General features: G+C 46.7%; 1 long non-coding RNA gene across 1 annotated transcript; it reads right to left on the bottom strand.

Moving 5' to 3' along the window:
• Positions 1–5,786: 5,786 nt before the first annotated feature.
• LOC122388677 lies at positions 5,787–9,728 on the bottom strand. Its single transcript, XR_006257847.1, has 3 exons — positions 9,427–9,728; positions 8,861–9,005; positions 5,787–5,934 (listed from the first exon to the last, which is right to left on the bottom strand). It is a non-coding gene; the product is annotated as an uncharacterized LOC122388677 (long non-coding RNA).
• Positions 9,729–12,062: the final 2,334 nt, after the last annotated feature.

Here is a 12,062-nt window from a genome sequence, read left to right as displayed (position 1 = left end):
CCAAACCCCCCCCCCCCCCTGCATGGGCGAAGGTGGCAAAACACCGTTTACGGGCTAGGGTTAAAGTATGCTACTGATAAGATAAGTTATATCAAATATGTTAGCACAAACCTTCCACAAGACAGCAGCAAGAAAAGCAGCAGCACAGCGAGTTCCCCACACGATGTCAACTGTACGATACGATCAAGACAAAAGATAAACGCAATCCATCTTTCGACGGAACGCACTATGACGTACGATCTGCCGCTACCGAACGTCGCGCACAGTCACGTTTTTTCCCGGTTCTCACTGCACACATACGATTACCATCGCGGCGATCGGGAAACGGGCGAGCCGATCCTCATCCCATCACCATACGATCACCATACGATCACCATACGATCCGCCAAACGATCGAAAAACGGCAGTCAGAACCGGGCTTTACTCATTTACTAATTACTTTTCACTATTGTTTATGAGACAGAAGACAACAGTGATGAGTAAACTTGAAATCACTATTCTACTATACACCAGTAATAGTAAAAAAATGTTTATGAGAAAGGCTACTGGCTGGATTCACAGCCGACGGCGGTGGCATTGCGGCACAGTCTGCCTTCAAGGAGCTAGTATACGCTCCCGGAATCTCCACTGATTGGCTGCCGGCTCCTGGTCACATGACCTTAAGGCGAGGTCAGCTCAAGTCAAGACAGAGAAGGCAATCCCCAGTCTGAAGTGAGCGGTCAGCGGGGGCCGAGGCGGTTTCTGTCTCGTTCGCAGCAGAGTTCAGGTCAGTCTCGGTATGCGGTTTTAATATCTCCTTGTACATACGTATTCTTTCTAGTATGAGTACCTATAGATTTTTAATAGACATTGATCCCGAAAGAATAAATGTTTCAACCATTTCTCTTACCTCTTAGCCAACATGTCATTTAACGACCATTCTTGCCCAATGTCCATCTTCGGATCAGCCTCCTAGAATACCTGAATTATTAATGTGTCTGCCTTGGACAGAGACTGGCAAATATTGTAGATAGGATATATTTTCACTTATTAAAAAGTTGCAGATGTAATGTGGTTGTTGCAATTAAACATTTCACGTTTTCACTGTTCTACACTCCGCGGGCACTACTGGTTGCGTTATAATTACATGCTTGCGGAGCTCGGACCGTGTAGTCGCTTCCAGCTGATGAACGCGGTATATCGGGTGCGGCATGGCGCCTTGATGAAGGACGTCCCTGCCGAAACGGGCATCCCCGTGCGCTCACTGCGTCGTCAGAAGAACGGCAGGACCACTAAAGGGCCGGGCAGAAGGAGAGTGTTCACTGCGGTGCAGGAGGCTGAGCTGACTGATTATATCGTCGCGTGCACTGACCGTTTCTACGGTCTCAGTCGCAATGAAGCCAGGAAGCTGGGCGGCGGCAGACTTCGCCCAGGTGAACGGTGTCAGCATTCCGCGAGGCTGGGCAGCTAGTGGGCTAGCTGGCACTGACTGGCTGGCTGGCTTCCAGAGGCGTAACAAGCTGTCACTACGCAGCCCGGAGGCTACCTCGATGGCACGGGCTAACGGCTTCAACGCCAAGGCGGTGGACCAGTTTTTTTAACAACCTCGTCACCCTGCTGGAGAAATTCAGCTTCGGCCCCGGCCGGATCGTGAACCTGGATGAAACTGGCATCACGAACGTCGCCGTCTGCCCCAAGACTCTCGCGCCGACCGGCCGAAAACAGACTGGGTAGATCACTGCCGCGGAGCGCGGAACGCTGGTGACTGCGATCGGCTGCATCGCCAACGACGGGAACACCATCCCGCCGGTCCTGCTGTTCCCGCGCCTGCACGTGTGCCCGTCGATCGACTGGGCCGGGGTGCTCCACCGGGCGGGGACTCTGACGCTGAATTCGGCGACCGGTTGGATGACTGCCGAGATCTTCACCACAGATGTGCTGCCACACGTCGTCCGTCACACGAAAGCGAGGCAAGACAACCCCATCCTCCTCTTGCTGGACAATCATGAGAGCCACGTCTCGCTGGAGGACGTGCGCTTCTGCCAAGCGACCGGGATCCTCCTGCTGACGTTCCCACCGCACTGCTCGCACCGGCCCCAGCCGCTGGATGTCGCAGTGTACAGTAGGTCTATTAAAAAAGTCCCCAGCACCAGTGGGCGCTGCCTTCGCTGAGTCGAACCCCGTCTGCCTGTCCCATATCGCGCCGGGCTCAGGTCAGGTAGGGTCAGCGGGACCGCTCGGTCCGGCCCGCGGGCGGTGGACGGGCGGCCGGTAACACTTTCCGCCAGCCAGCTGTAGAATCCAACAAACGGGACGGCCACCGCTCAGCGCAGCGAAACCGGTGTTGAAGAATGGCAGCAGACGTTCATGGCCACAATGATTATGAGATAGTCATTGCCCGTGCCCCACAGGAATGCCTAGACACTCACGCCCTGTTGGAGGGGAAATGGGGATGTTCGCGCTAAGAGTTCCGAAAAGTCTCGCCAGGTGGCAGCACGGTATGCTTTGGACACAACGCGCCGGCCGGGCCGAGGATAACACTGCAGGCGGCGACGGCGGCCGACGCGCCTCGAACGGAAACTGCGTTTCATATATTTTTCAGGTTCATCATTTTGCTAAAATGAGTAGCTACAGTTGATTTCGATATTAGGAAGACAATGACGCGTGTGAAAGGCAAACTGCTACATCGTCATTGAGTGGAAGGAAAGGGAGCTGATCGAATGGTCACCAAAAGCTACGGAGTACGAAAGATACGATGTTATCACATATTTTAACTTACACAGTTGAAATTAAAAACCTTATTAGTATTACATTCAGACATATATTCACACGCATGAAACAATCGATTTGCAGCACACATTCCATGACAAGAACGCATACCTACGGTCTTAAGTTGACCTCTAGCGCTCGTCACTGTCAGATAAGTCAATCACATCCCTGTATATAGTTTGTACAGACTATTGACTTAACCCTTCATCCGGCATGCGTTCATTCTGTAATGATGGGCAACGAATCACCGGCGTTTTCTGCGTGGCTCTACATGACATCCTCGTCCGTTCCCCAGGTCATTTGGTTCGGTGACTTTAAAATTATAGCAGGCCCTTCCTCGGTCAGGCTTGATGGATCCACCGTCACTTTGCGCGGTACTTATAAGACAGACTGTACCTTCTACCAACACGACTGACTGATTACAATCTGATGCGAAAGGGACAATATCTCGTCGGTCTTCAGTTAAAGTTTAATATTCAGCGACACAAGTGTGAAGGCTGCCTGGAAAACTTGCAACAAACTAAGTAAACTAAGCTTGGCTTGTAATGGGCACAAACTTGTAATAAAGAGGTACTTAATTAACAAATCCACAATGTTCTGTTCAGTCAAGTAGCCTTCACATATGAAGCATTGCTATGACTAGGGGAGAGCGGGGTCAAATGTAACACGGAGCAATTGTAACAGTGTTAATAATTCATAAACTTACCAATAGAATGAGCTGATGTTAAGACCGAAAATGCGTAATTCTATACTGCCTTTCCCAACGGAGTTTGAAACGAAAGTGCCGGGTATGTCGATGGCTGTGCACTGTAATGTGTTTTTTAGAGCATTTTGTAAATTTTTATACCGTTATGTTTGATTAGCTCATTCCCGCCATTGAAAAGATATCGACTTCAGACCTTGTGTAAGCGTTGGTAGGTTTGTTGTCCATAAATTGAAAGCATTAAATGCTGTACATGCAACATCTTTTTGCGCCAGTTTCGTCTCAAATATGTCAAGGCGCGACGGGGACAATTGTAACATTTTTTTTGCGGGAGTCAAATGTAACAGGTTATAGGTCAGTGGCCATTATGTCAAAGTCGTCAAATTTTCAAGGGAGATGAAACATTGCTAGAATTAAGAGAACTTAAAGTTTTGTCGCAATCGGCAGCTTTGTACGCGATTTATTTGCGAAAAACCGAGGGTGAGGAGGTCCATCCAACCCCTGTATAAGTGCGAGGTTTTAAGCCTTTTTCCTGAGAAGAACCGTACCTACCAAGTCTGGGAAGATGAACAAGTGTTCAATACTTTTATTAAATCAAAGTTTTGGAAAAAAATTGTGTTGCTCTAGCCTGTAAGTTAACATGTTACAATAAACAATTGTCCCCGGGTGGTGTTACTTTTGACCCCGTATCTGGGGTGAATTGTAACAGCTGAATTGACTTTTTCGGACAACAATTTTGACCCGAAAAAGAAGTTATCTCGGAAATGTTTTAACTGCATTTTAAAGACAAAACATCATAGTTTCTGAAAATAAAAGAAAGAGCTTGATAACTGCAAACGTGTTTGCACCAGATGATAAAATGCAAAAAATGTTACAATTGACCCCGTTCTCCCCTACTCAGCTCTTCTAGAGCTGATTGATAGCTTTTGAAGGAAGGAGCTGAGTGGCTGAGCCCTACCATTCACCACTTATCACCTTCAACAATTGCTTAAGGCATGCAGTTCTCTATCACTAGAAAATATCTGACAATTTGCTGGCTCTCATTTGTGTATGATGCAACACGCTTTGCATCAGTGATACTATGACACAAAATGTTGAACACTAGCATAGGTTGCAATGTAGATCCCAGGTGTCCCCGAAGCCAGAGCAAAAATTGACACCTTAATCAACTTCATGATTGTGGCAAAACTCCACTGCTTGACTACACAGACAGGGGTGAAAAATTGTATCGTTTTGTCGTTGTCGACGACAACCGAGAAGACGATCTTATAGCGACCAAGCGCAGCGCCTGAACTGATTAACTCCTTCCGCTTAGTGCGGTTAGAAGCGCACAATCCATCCGCCTCTGCCCACGCAACCCAATCACCTCTGCCCACGCAAACCATTCTCTGTCCCTCCCCTCATATCGACTCGCAGTTCTCGAGTCCGTTACCTCCCGTACGCGGCGGCATCCCAATGGAAAATTTCCTGGTAGCCACAGACATATTCCAACTCCCCGTAGCTATTTAGTATATACTGCGTCGTTCGACCATCGTTCGGACGGCCGATCGGCGACCCTCATCAAGACGACCAATTGCATACCAAGTGGTCGCCGTGGTTGTCCGCTGGCAACACGTGTCTGGCAAATCTAGTACATTCCAGGACTCGGCCGGTCCCTGTCCGCACCCTTCAGCGCCGCCCCCCGCCGTCCCCTCCAATCCACCGGGGCTCCTTTTGTGACGTCAAAACCCACCCCGGTGGCGCCTGGGGGTAGGTCCGCGGCGGGACATCTTGAATGGGACCGTGTCACTGCCGGTAATGTTTTGATGAGGCCGGGGGGAGGGCACGCCATGTCATGCCCACGAGGATATGGTGGCTCAGGACTTCCGAGGTCGAGGAACACGGATCGTCGGACAATTGAGCCTGACGGCTGTGCGCCCTGCGCTATCAAAAAGGAGCGGAATTATCTTTTCCGCGGCGCTGTACAGGCTACAGCTCTATTATAATTGGTTCCCGAGTTGTGCGCCGGTGTTTAAAAAAAAAAAAAATTGAAAGGCAATATCTTTCATTTGATGACCTCTGGTGACCTCACCTTTGACTTAGCCTATAAAACGAATGTCATATTTTCGTCCTTATTTTGGACGTTCTTTCGAATGCCGTTTACTGCTTGTCACTACGTGACCCAGGATCCGAGTTAAAAGGGCGGGGTGTTTGACCCCCCCCCCCCCTCCCGAGCAGGGCGTGGAAATCAAGGACCCTCAGCGGGGCGCGGGTTAGACATCTTGAGTTGACAACCAAATAAGCCCTTTTCCTTTGGACGACAACCACCGAAACACTTTTTCCAGCCCTGTACACAGAGCACCAACTGTTTGCTCCTCTAAACTTTCACCAAAGGAAGTGTTGCTGATGTCATTTGTAGCAGCAGTGACACTGGTAACTTCAAATCACAGGATCTGGTAGCATCCATGCTCTTGAACCTGGATCTTATCAATGCAGCATTGCACCTGTGAATAAATGAAAAATGGCATAAGACAGGGAAAGATCTTGGCAAGTCATAATGAGATACATATGTTTAGCATGCATGTGTAAACCCGTGTTTACTGAAGGTGAATCGACATAATCAAAAGTGAAGAACATTACATTGTATTTAGCTTTAGGTTACATTTTAACAGAGCCAGGAGCGCAACCTCACTCCTTGAACTCTCGATCCAGACCCCCCGCCCACAGTCAGCCGAACACCTCCGTGATCAGCTGAATGGGCGAAAACATAGTGCACATGAGATGCTCCGATCGCGGCATCCGCTATATAAAACATTATACTAATTGGTCAGTAAAGCCTCTAAGCATGAACAAGAGTGTTTACCATTCTAATAATATGCTGTACACAATAAAAAACATTTAATTACATTATCTAGGACAGCTTCGAGTTCATACCTGAAGCAACAATTGAATAGCAGACGATCACGCGCAAAACCGTTGAATTAAATTCCAGTCCAGACATCATATGGTCACCGGGCTCCTCTCGCCGGTGAAACAGATAAACTTTAATCGGCGCAAAGCTTACCGATTACACTTCTCCCTCCTTTGAATGAAAGGCGTGCACTTACATCTAGTAACACTCATACTCATGTGATAACATCAGCAGTTGCAGCACGCGCCACGCGACACCATAACACCGTGGTCGCTAGATGATGCCTGGCAGCATCCGGCTGACTTTGACTGGCAGTCAGCAACAACGAAAAACACAAACACGTCATCTCGCACAGCATCGCTCACTTATCAACTAGCTAGCTGAACAGGTATGGCTAACCGTCAATGATGGCAATGGGTACGCTGGGTCCCATCCCAAACACAGGTTAACCCGACCATGCTATTTACATCCCATGCCATGATGCTCTGAACAGGCTGCTAGAGGGCTCCTACTCAAACTGAGTTTAATGACATTGACATGTCAATCAGAAACGTCCCCAGGGATTGACCGAATCTAGCTCGACGCGCACACTCTCTTTACATAAAGAGTTAAACAAATCTGTCGCACTCCGGCGCCAGGAGCCAACCGATTGTCTGCTGAGCTAGTTAAAAGGAAAATCAGGGCGACTGATTTTACGTTAATTTGAGCGCACCTCTTACCTCTTGCCTTTTGAAGCATTCATGTTAATCAGGCTACCTACAAGCCTGGGACAAAGCGATCAGGCGGTCGAGTCCGTCGCTCGGACCGTCTGGCTGGCACCGGCGGCGGTACCTCAGACCGCGGGGGTACCGGTGGACACTCGGGTGTCGGCACCGCCATCTGAACTGTGCCGGACGATTGCTCCTCAATCGCTGGCTCCTTACCTTGCACAGCTGTGCCGATGATGGGCAATCGTGCCCAGGCTGTGACACCAGCCGGGCCATCCGCTGACCCACTGTCCACGGAGACCGACTCTATCTCTGCTGGCGGCGTGGTCTGAGCGCGTGTCACCGGTGACGCAGCATCAGCACCAGCCCCATCCTGACTCTCAGTGACCTCTGGCACAGGTGGGGTAACTATCGGCTCAGTTCGCGGCTTCAAACGATTATGGTGAACCAGTAATGTTTTCCTGGAGCCCGTGACCTTGATACGATAGTTCAAGTCCCCTACCTTTGCTACAATCACCGCAGCCTTCCACGGTCTCACAAACTTGTAATATTGTCCCTTAGGAACCACAGATTTGTGCAAAAATACCAAAGCTGTCCTAGATAATGTAATTAAATGTTTTTTATTGTGTACAGCATATTATTAGAATGGTAAACACTCTTGTTCATGCTTAGAGGCTTTACTGACCAATTAGTATAATGTTTTATATAGCGGATGCCGCGATCGGAGCATCTCATGTGCACTATGTTTTCGCCCATTCAGCTGATCACGGAGGTGTTCGGTTGACTGTGGGCGGGGGGTCTGGATCGAGAGCTCAAGGAGTGAGGTTGCGCTCCTGGCTCTGTTAAAATGTAACCTAAAGCTAAATACAATGTAATGTTCTTCACTTTTGATTATGTCGATTCACCTTCAGTAAACACGGGTTTACATTTTAACAGAGCCAGGAGCGCAACCTCACTCCTTGAGCTCTCGATCCAGACCCCCCGCCCACAGTCAGCCGAACACCTCCGTGATCAGCTGAATGGGCGAAAACATAGTGCACATGAGATGCTCCGATCGCGGCATCCGCTATATAAAACATTATACTAATTGGTCAGTAAAGCCTCTAAGCATGAACAAGAGTGTTTACCATTCTAATAATATGCTGTACACAATAAAAAACATTTAATTACATTATCTAGGACAGCTTCGAGTTCATACCTGAAGCAACAATTGAATAGCAGACGATCACGCGCAAAACCGTTGAATTAAATTCCAGTCCAGACATCATATGGTCACCGGGCTCCTCTCGCCGGTGAAACAGATAAACTTTAATCGGCGCAAAGCTTACCGATTACACATGGATAGGATAAAAGCACGGTGACTATAAATAGATAAAAGGACATTATATACTGAAGCAATTAGCAAAACATTGCAGTTTAAGCACAGTTGAAATCTGATATGATGAACTGGATACAGTGACTTCATCAAGACCCATGAACTTTACACAAAGTATTTGCAATTTTGAAATGCACTTTTATTGCAGTTACCTATACAAATATTCTAGAAGGTGAAAATTTATTTTAAAAAAACAACAAAAAACTTGCCCGTATTTAGTTGCTAAAAAAGCTGAGTAAATATTCTAAAATAGTGTTCACTTCAGTGTAAATCAAAACTTAGAGTAAACAATAATTTACCTGATGAAATGAAGATATTATATCAATAATGAGTAGCTTTCGGTGGTGATGAGTTAAAAAAAAAACATTTTGCAAGAAAGGCTATTAGTTACTTCTGGATGATATACTGCAGTGCACAAGCTGTTCACCAACTCCTACCTGGTCTTTCAGTGGGATTCCTCTGTATGCACCTCAGAACTTCATCCGCAGGGCTGGTTCCTTCATACGCAGGTCCTCTGCCTTCCTTGATTCCTCGGACTCCATCCTGACGACTCCGCACCAGAAACATTATTGCACTGGGCACCTGTAACACCATGTAGGATGATCAATACTTGCAACAATTCATAAACAGTAGGTAGCTTAGTGTTCTATTACATACACCTTCTGGTTGCTGGTGTCAAAATAGTAATTTGTCTTTTTCCATCATAACCTTTAGCTGCTTGCAATATCTTTGGTACCAGACAAAGTAAAACACTGCTAAAATGCTTGCAATAAATCTTGAATTTATATACTCATTCTCAGCAGCATGTATCATATTTTAATGCCTTTCTCAAAGGGTGCAGGTCAATTTCCTATATTGATATGCCAATAAACTTATACAGGTAAATTACCTCATATGGGCAATACAAGTTCCAGCTATGAGTTAAGTTAGACTATTTTATACTCTTAGTTATGCTCGCCATAAAAAAAAAATGTCGGGAAACGTGTTACATCGATGGAATTACCGTTTGGAGTCGGTCTATCTTCGGCTTCTCGCCTCTCTTCGGCTACGTCAACTGAAGCCTTTCTAAGTCTCCTGTCCTTTGTAAACTTGCCTTTCCATGTTTGTGACACTTGCTGAATATAAATTCACAACCCATCTGAGCAAAATTCAAATCAATTGCTATCAAATTCACCGAAATTCAGTCCCCCGAACCGACACCGCACGGACTCCACACAGTGCAAAACACAGTGGCGCATTCGCCGCCACAGTTTCTGTGTCCAAAGAAGGCAGTGCTGCCACCTGGTGAGGAAATAAGCCGAACATCCCCATTGGGATTGAGCATCATTCTTATAACTCAGCTTTGGGCATTTGAGTGGTATTCGAAGTAGCGTCAAAAGTAGCAAAAAGAAGAAAAAAACACTTCAGCCAATTTTGGATCGGGTCATAGCCAGAGGTCATGTCACTAGAGGTCATCGGTGGTAACATTTTGCTTAGACAGGGTGCGTTGCGCGCACCGGTGCATTGGGTTTCCAATTTCCATGGAAACATCAACAGACTCGGAAGCTCGCAACGCTAGCGCGGAGCCGAATTCTTATCATCCGCCGCAACAATGCAGCAGCGCAGCGCAGGGCCGTGAAACACCGCCCAGGGCTATCCAGTATCCATGTGTCAGGGCAATCCAATCCAACCCACGTGATGGGCTCGGCCCCAGCGGAGCATGAGGGCCAGGACTCCCGCCCAGGCCCCCTGTCTCCCCCTAATTCCTGTCATCCTTCCCACTCTGAAATCGACCGAAAGAGCCTAACCTAACACAACAATCAGCTCGTTTACCGCTAGGTCTGAATAATATTGCCAGATTTAATTAAGGTGAACGGCTTAGCATGTAAATAACAACAACTGCCACCATTGGTATTATGAGAAAACCAATTACTTTTCCACAAACACTTAAAAGTTTTTAGCTTAAAACTTGCATGAAATTAATTTTACCAGCCTCGTGTTCCTCTGATCAAAACGCTTCGAATGAATCAAAAGTTGATCTTTAAAGGTCATTTGAAAAATTTGGCGTATGTTCAAAGACATGACCTGACCAGAAATGGTCATAATGCATAGCAGGATATTAGATCCGTATCGTGGAACTTTACAAACACTTCAGATGATTTCATAACTTAAGCATGTCTATCAAAAATAATTATTACATGGCTCATATGTAAGATGGGTGTGTGAACATGCTTACGAGTATGTTGAGCGCAACTGATAATGTTTTGTTGGCCACAATTTCTATATTTAATTTATCCTCCCGGATTTCATATTTTGTTAATTACACCTTGACGATGTCGAGAAAAAGCGCTTAGTAGATTTAACAGCCTCAGATACATTCAGTATAAGGAAGGTTCAAGGGTGCTAGATTCCTTCCGTCCTCGCTATCCTCAGGAAAAACCGATCCGCATCGCCCCTAGTCTTCATGCTTCCCTCTCTGGACTGGAGGCCAACCTGTAGGCCACCAGCCAACCTGTAGTTGATGTCGGATCCATTTCAGGACACATAATCCTCTTCGGGTGACCGTTTGGGAGACGGCTGGACCGTCCCGACAGGGCAATCGTCCCACGGGAGCAGTCTGGCTTCCGCAGATCACTGTCGCTGGCTCGCACAACCCAATTACTACACCAGAGCATGGTTATGTATGTCATAGCTCTGTAAGGGCCTTTTCAGACCGAAAAAGATGGCCCCCAACAAAACAAACAATTTTCTCATTCAGTGTTGTATCTCATCAAGCACCACATGCTTTCAGAGTGTTTATTATGCGTCCCGTAAAAAAGCGCAGTTCAATTTTCTCCCATTTACTTAAGCGATCTCAAAATTGACCCCGCCTTTCTGTCAACAATGTCAAACTTGCAAAGTAAACGTTTCAAATACATATACTGTTGCCCATTAAAATCGCTGAAAGTTCTGAAGCGATCGTTTAGTCGGTGTATTTAGATATGATGAGCACAGGAACTTTCCTTGAGGTAGGGTCACTTGACGTGACCTGGTGTTATGACCTTGAATTGAAAGACTTGGGCGGGAAAATGGATCATTTGAAATCTTAAAATGCTAGATTTTAACAATAATTGCAAACACTATCCCGGCCAAATAGTGAGTGAGAAGGGAGCGATTCCCCGACCCCATGTTTAGCTCCTATAATTGAGCTAGCTGCTAGATCCTCGCGGAAAAAACGAGCGCTTGCGTCGTTACGTGACGCAGCGACTGGTACCCCATTTTAAAGGGACCCTCCCACCTTCAAAAAAGTTAATGAATTGGCATGAAAGTGATGTCGCTAGGTTCAAAAAGAGCAAAAACGAATATCTACCAAATTTCATCGAAAAATATTCACCAGTTTTCAAGATATTAGACCTTTACTTTTGTTTACTTTTTGGCATCTCCGCTGTTCCTAGCGACTTTATTTGAAAGTGCGGCACTTGTTGCGCGGAAAGCAGCGTATACCACCGCGTGCTACCAAACGTTTTAGTCAAAGGTTTAAAATCGTTAGATCTCCGCTGACGTCACAAATTCTAAGGGGGCATTCCAATGCATTAGCCCCTTAGAATCCGAATACTGCAAGTTTGAATTGAAACTCCATTTCTCCGAATTAAAGCATTTTTCGATGTTGTGAGTGCCCAA

This window comes from Amphibalanus amphitrite, unplaced genomic scaffold (assembly GCF_019059575.1).
Source record: "Amphibalanus amphitrite isolate SeventyFive unplaced genomic scaffold, NRLGWU_Aamphi_draft 000331F_arrow, whole genome shotgun sequence".
In the NCBI taxonomy this organism is placed as follows: Eukaryota; Metazoa; Arthropoda; class Thecostraca; order Balanomorpha; family Balanidae; genus Amphibalanus; species Amphibalanus amphitrite.
Note: the sequence above shows the minus strand (reverse complement) of the source record. Positions and strands in the feature narration are given on the sequence as shown.